Source organism: Procambarus clarkii, chromosome 70, assembly GCF_040958095.1.
Source record: "Procambarus clarkii isolate CNS0578487 chromosome 70, FALCON_Pclarkii_2.0, whole genome shotgun sequence".
NCBI classification, from domain to species: Eukaryota; Metazoa; Arthropoda; class Malacostraca; order Decapoda; family Cambaridae; genus Procambarus; species Procambarus clarkii.
In genome coordinates, this window is record NC_091219.1 from 11,814,334 (window position 1) to 11,821,833 (window position 7,500).

The following is a 7,500-nucleotide window of genomic DNA, read 5'->3' on the forward strand; positions in this document are numbered from 1 at the left end:
GTCCAAAGATTGTTTATCTTCACTTGTGGTTTATGCAAGTATAGGCTTATAAGCTGGACACGAGTTCTCTCACATTGACAGTGGCTTGACGAAAAATGCAGACTGACCCCTCACTCATCTGGTGCCTTCGGGAGGTAGAGATGTTTGAGATATATATCTCGAACTATCTACTTCTTTTGTAAGGTCTGATGGCGTAGTGGGTTAAAGCATACTAGTTATGCCGGCTACTGGAAGGTAGTTGTGCTTTCTGGGTTCGAGTCCCACTGGTGGGTGTTAGTCCAAAGATTGTTTATCTTCACTTGTGGTTTATGCAAGTATAGGCTTATAAGCTGGACACGAGTTCTCTCACATTGACAGTGGCTTGACGAAAAATGCAGACTGACCCCTCACTCATCTGGTGCCTTCGGGAGGTAGAGATGTTTGAGATATATATCTCGAACTATCTACTTCTTTTGTAAGGTCTGATGGCGTAGTGGGTTAAAGCATACTAGTTATGCCGGCTACTGGAAGGTAGTTGTGCTTTCTGGGTTCGAGTCCCACTGGTGGGTGTTGTCCAAAGATTGTTTATCTTCACTTGTGGTTTATGCAAGTATAGGCTTATAAGCTGGACACGAGTTCTCTCACATTGACAGTGGCTTGACGAAAAATGCAGACTGACCCCTCACTCATCTGGTGCCTTCGGGAGGTAGAGATGTTTGAGATATATATCTCGAACTATCTACTTCTTTTGTAAGGTCTGATGGCGTAGTGGGTTAAAGCATACTAGTTATGCCGGCTACTGGAAGGTAGTTGTGCTTTCTGGGTTCGAGTCCCACTGGTGGGTGTTGTCCAAAGATTGTTTATCTTCACTTGTGGTTTATGCAAGTATAGGCTTATAAGCTGGACACGAGTTCTCTCACATTGACAGTGGCTTGACGAAAAATGCAGACTGACCCCTCACTCATCTGGTGCCTTCGGGAGGTAGAGATGTTTGAGATATATATCTCGAACTATCTACTTCTTTTGTAAGGTCTGATGGCGTAGTGGGTTAAAGCATACTAGTTATGCCGGCTACTGGAAGGTAGTTGTGCTTTCTGGGTTCGAGTCCCACTGGTGGGTGTTGTCCAAAGATTGTTTATCTTCACTTGTGGTTTATGCAAGTATAGGCTTATAAGCTGGACACGAGTTCTCTCACATTGACAGTGGCTTGACGAAAAATGCAGACTGACCCCTCACTCATCTGGTGCCTTCGGGAGGTAGAGATGTTTGAGATATATATCTCGAACTATCTACTTCTTTTGTAAGGTCTGATGGCGTAGTGGGTTAAAGCATACTAGTTATGCCGGCTACTGGAAGGTAGTTGTGCTTTCTGGGTTCGAGTCCCACTGGTGGGTGTTGTCCAAAGATTGTTTATCTTCACTTGTGGTTTATGCAAGTATAGGCTTATAAGCTGGACACGAGTTCTCTCACATTGACAGTGGCTTGACGAAAAATGCAGACTGACCCCTCACTCATCTGGTGCCTTCGGGAGGTAGAGATGTTTGAGATATATATCTCGAACTATCTACTTCTTTTGTAAGGTCTGATGGCGTAGTGGGTTAAAGCATACTAGTTATGCCGGCTACTGGAAGGTAGTTGTGCTTTCTGGGTTCGAGTCCCACTGGTGGGTGTTGTCCAAAGATTGTTTATCTTCACTTGTGGTTTATGCAAGTATAGGCTTATAAGCTGGACACGAGTTCTCTCACATTGACAGTGGCTTGACGAAAAATGCAGACTGACCCCTCACTCATCTGGTGCCTTCGGGAGGTAGAGATGTTTGAGATATATATCTCGAACTATCTACTTCTTTTGTAAGGTCTGATGGCGTAGTGGGTTAAAGCATACTAGTTATGCCGGCTACTGGAAGGTAGTTGTGCTTTCTGGGTTCGAGTCCCACTGGTGGGTGTTGTCCAAAGATTGTTTATCTTCACTTGTGGTTTATGCAAGTATAGGCTTATAAGCTGGACACGAGTTCTCTCACATTGACAGTGGCTTGACGAAAAATGCAGACTGACCCCTCACTCATCTGGTGCCTTCGGGAGGTAGAGATGTTTGAGATATATATCTCGAACTATCTACTTCTTTTGTAAGGTCTGATGGCGTAGTGGGTTAAAGCATACTAGTTATGCCGGCTACTGGAAGGTAGTTGTGCTTTCTGGGTTCGAGTCCCACTGGTGGGTGTTGTCCAAAGATTGTTTATCTTCACTTGTGGTTTATGCAAGTATAGGCTTATAAGCTGGACACGAGTTCTCTCACATTGACAGTGGCTTGACGAAAAATGCAGACTGACCCCTCACTCATCTGGTGCCTTCGGGAGGTAGAGATGTTTGAGATATATATCTCGAACTATCTACTTCTTTTGTAAGGTCTGATGGCGTAGTGGGTTAAAGCATACTAGTTATGCCGGCTACTGGAAGGTAGTTGTGCTTTCTGGGTTCGAGTCCCACTGGTGGGTGTTGTCCAAAGATTGTTTATCTTCACTTGTGGTTTATGCAAGTATAGGCTTATAAGCTGGACACGAGTTCTCTCACATTGACAGTGGCTTGACGAAAAATGCAGACTGACCCCTCACTCATCTGGTGCCTTCGGGAGGTAGAGATGTTTGAGATATATATCTCGAACTATCTACTTCTTTTGTAAGGTCTGATGGCGTAGTGGGTTAAAGCATACTAGTTATGCCGGCTACTGGAAGGTAGTTGTGCTTTCTGGGTTCGAGTCCCACTGGTGGGTGTTGTCCAAAGATTGTTTATCTTCACTTGTGGTTTATGCAAGTATAGGCTTATAAGCTGGACACGAGTTCTCTCACATTGACAGTGGCTTGACGAAAAATGCAGACTGACCCCTCACTCATCTGGTGCCTTCGGGAGGTAGAGATGTTTGAGATATATATCTCGAACTATCTACTTCTTTTGTAAGGTCTGATGGCGTAGTGGGTTAAAGCATACTAGTTATGCCGGCTACTGGAAGGTAGTTGTGCTTTCTGGGTTCGAGTCCCACTGGTGGGTGTTGTCCAAAGATTGTTTATCTTCACTTGTGGTTTATGCAAGTATAGGCTTATAAGCTGGACACGAGTTCTCTCACATTGACAGTGGCTTGACGAAAAATGCAGACTGACCCCTCACTCATCTGGTGCCTTCGGGAGGTAGAGATGTTTGAGATATATATCTCGAACTATCTACTTCTTTTGTAAGGTCTGATGGCGTAGTGGGTTAAAGCATACTAGTTATGCCGGCTACTGGAAGGTAGTTGTGCTTTCTGGGTTCGAGTCCCACTGGTGGGTGTTGTCCAAAGATTGTTTATCTTCACTTGTGGTTTATGCAAGTATAGGCTTATAAGCTGGACACGAGTTCTCTCACATTGACAGTGGCTTGACGAAAAATGCAGACTGACCCCTCACTCATCTGGTGCCTTCGGGAGGTAGAGATGTTTGAGATATATATCTCGAACTATCTACTTCTTTTGTAAGGTCTGATGGCGTAGTGGGTTAAAGCATACTAGTTATGCCGGCTACTGGAAGGTAGTTGTGCTTTCTGGGTTCGAGTCCCACTGGTGGGTGTTGTCCAAAGATTGTTTATCTTCACTTGTGGTTTATGCAAGTATAGGCTTATAAGCTGGACACGAGTTCTCTCACATTGACAGTGGCTTGACGAAAAATGCAGACTGACCCCTCACTCATCTGGTGCCTTCGGGAGGTAGAGATGTTTGAGATATATATCTCGAACTATCTACTTCTTTTGTAAGGTCTGATGGCGTAGTGGGTTAAAGCATACTAGTTATGCCGGCTACTGGAAGGTAGTTGTGCTTTCTGGGTTCGAGTCCCACTGGTGGGTGTTGTCCAAAGATTGTTTATCTTCACTTGTGGTTTATGCAAGTATAGGCTTATAAGCTGGACACGAGTTCTCTCACATTGACAGTGGCTTGACGAAAAATGCAGACTGACCCCTCACTCATCTGGTGCCTTCGGGAGGTAGAGATGTTTGAGATATATATCTCGAACTATCTACTTCTTTTGTAAGGTCTGATGGCGTAGTGGGTTAAAGCATACTAGTTATGCCGGCTACTGGAAGGTAGTTGTGCTTTCTGGGTTCGAGTCCCACTGGTGGGTGTTGTCCAAAGATTGTTTATCTTCACTTGTGGTTTATGCAAGTATAGGCTTATAAGCTGGACACGAGTTCTCTCACATTGACAGTGGCTTGACGAAAAATGCAGACTGACCCCTCACTCATCTGGTGCCTTCGGGAGGTAGAGATGTTTGAGATATATATCTCGAACTATCTACTTCTTTTGTAAGGTCTGATGGCGTAGTGGGTTAAAGCATACTAGTTATGCCGGCTACTGGAAGGTAGTTGTGCTTTCTGGGTTCGAGTCCCACTGGTGGGTGTTGTCCAAAGATTGTTTATCTTCACTTGTGGTTTATGCAAGTATAGGCTTATAAGCTGGACACGAGTTCTCTCACATTGACAGTGGCTTGACGAAAAATGCAGACTGACCCCTCACTCATCTGGTGCCTTCGGGAGGTAGAGATGTTTGAGATATATATCTCGAACTATCTACTTCTTTTGTAAGGTCTGATGGCGTAGTGGGTTAAAGCATACTAGTTATGCCGGCTACTGGAAGGTAGTTGTGCTTTCTGGGTTCGAGTCCCACTGGTGGGTGTTGTCCAAAGATTGTTTATCTTCACTTGTGGTTTATGCAAGTATAGGCTTATAAGCTGGACACGAGTTCTCTCACATTGACAGTGGCTTGACGAAAAATGCAGACTGACCCCTCACTCATCTGGTGCCTTCGGGAGGTAGAGATGTTTGAGATATATATCTCGAACTATCTACTTCTTTTGTAAGGTCTGATGGCGTAGTGGGTTAAAGCATACTAGTTATGCCGGCTACTGGAAGGTAGTTGTGCTTTCTGGGTTCGAGTCCCACTGGTGGGTGTTGTCCAAAGATTGTTTATCTTCACTTGTGGTTTATGCAAGTATAGGCTTATAAGCTGGACACGAGTTCTCTCACATTGACAGTGGCTTGACGAAAAATGCAGACTGACCCCTCACTCATCTGGTGCCTTCGGGAGGTAGAGATGTTTGAGATATATATCTCGAACTATCTACTTCTTTTGTAAGGTCTGATGGCGTAGTGGGTTAAAGCATACTAGTTATGCCGGCTACTGGAAGGTAGTTGTGCTTTCTGGGTTCGAGTCCCACTGGTGGGTGTTGTCCAAAGATTGTTTATCTTCACTTGTGGTTTATGCAAGTATAGGCTTATAAGCTGGACACGAGTTCTCTCACATTGACAGTGGCTTGACGAAAAATGCAGACTGACCCCTCACTCATCTGGTGCCTTCGGGAGGTAGAGATGTTTGAGATATATATCTCGAACTATCTACTTCTTTTGTAAGGTCTGATGGCGTAGTGGGTTAAAGCATACTAGTTATGCCGGCTACTGGAAGGTAGTTGTGCTTTCTGGGTTCGAGTCCCACTGGTGGGTGTTGTCCAAAGATTGTTTATCTTCACTTGTGGTTTATGCAAGTATAGGCTTATAAGCTGGACACGAGTTCTCTCACATTGACAGTGGCTTGACGAAAAATGCAGACTGACCCCTCACTCATCTGGTGCCTTCGGGAGGTAGAGATGTTTGAGATATATATCTCGAACTATCTACTTCTTTTGTAAGGTCTGATGGCGTAGTGGGTTAAAGCATACTAGTTATGCCGGCTACTGGAAGGTAGTTGTGCTTTCTGGGTTCGAGTCCCACTGGTGGGTGTTGTCCAAAGATTGTTTATCTTCACTTGTGGTTTATGCAAGTATAGGCTTATAAGCTGGACACGAGTTCTCTCACATTGACAGTGGCTTGACGAAAAATGCAGACTGACCCCTCACTCATCTGGTGCCTTCGGGAGGTAGAGATGTTTGAGATATATATCTCGAACTATCTACTTCTTTTGTAAGGTCTGATGGCGTAGTGGGTTAAAGCATACTAGTTATGCCGGCTACTGGAAGGTAGTTGTGCTTTCTGGGTTCGAGTCCCACTGGTGGGTGTTGTCCAAAGATTGTTTATCTTCACTTGTGGTTTATGCAAGTATAGGCTTATAAGCTGGACACGAGTTCTCTCACATTGACAGTGGCTTGACGAAAAATGCAGACTGACCCCTCATTCATCTGGTGCCTTCGGGAGGTAGAGATGTTTGAGATATATATCTCGAACTATCTACTTCTTTTGTAAGGTCTGATGGCGTAGTGGGTTAAAGCATACTAGTTATGCCGGCTACTGGAAGGTAGTTGTGCTTTCTGGGTTCGAGTCCCACTGGTGGGTGTTGTCCAAAGATTGTTTATCTTCACTTGTGGTTTATGCAAGTATAGGCTTATATATATATATATATATATATATATATATATATATATATATATATATATATATATATATATATATATATATATATATATATATATATATATATATATATATATATATATATATATATATATATATATATATATATATATATATATGTATATATATATTATTAAATATGACCGAAAAAGTAAGATTAATAATTCTAACACGAATTTTCTCAATCTTTCGTACATTTCTTTTCACTGTTGGAGGTAATTCAAAAATCAATTCTCCAAAATTCATTTTTATTTCTAGTCTGACGCGACACTTGATCGCGTTTCGTAAAACTTATTACATTTTCAAAGATTTTAGTTAACACATACACAACTGAATAGAACTTACAAATCTCCGATTTTGTTTATATCTACATTTGAATGAGGTGGATGGGGTGAGGTGGTATTTAATAAGGTATTAATTTCATCAACACAAGCCAGAACATGAAACAATGGGTATTGAATAGAAGTGATTGTAGAAAGCCTATTGGTCCATGTTTTTTGATGGGTAAGGCAGGTCCTTGTCAACAACGGCTTCTCCAATGGTTTCGTCGAAGACATCATAAGAAGAAAAGTGAAACACCATGCAACCTCTGAAGAGACAACCAACACAACACCTATACCCCCTATTAGACTATTTTACAGGAACTTCTTTTCCACAGCTCATAAAACGGAGGAAAGGGTCCTGAAAGATATTGTTAATAGAAACGTTATCCCTACAGACAAAAATCAGAGGATACAACTGATGATTTACTATAAAACCAGAAAAACGGCCAGCCTACTCATGAGAAACTCTCCAGACACAAAACAGAACGCTTTAAAAGAGACTAACGTCGTCTATGCCTTCAAATGCCCTCTTGGGGACTGCAAGCTCCAAAAAACCCAGTATATAGGCAAGACAACAACATCTCTTTCTAGGCGTTTAACGATGCATAAGCAACAGGGCTCCATTAAGGAACATATAATCTCTTCCCACAACCAAACCATCGCCAGAGAAATCCTAGTAAACAACACAGAAATCATCAAGAAATATGGACCAATTGGCTTTCTACAATCACTTCTATTCAATACCCATTGTTTCATGTTCTGGCTTGTGTTGATGA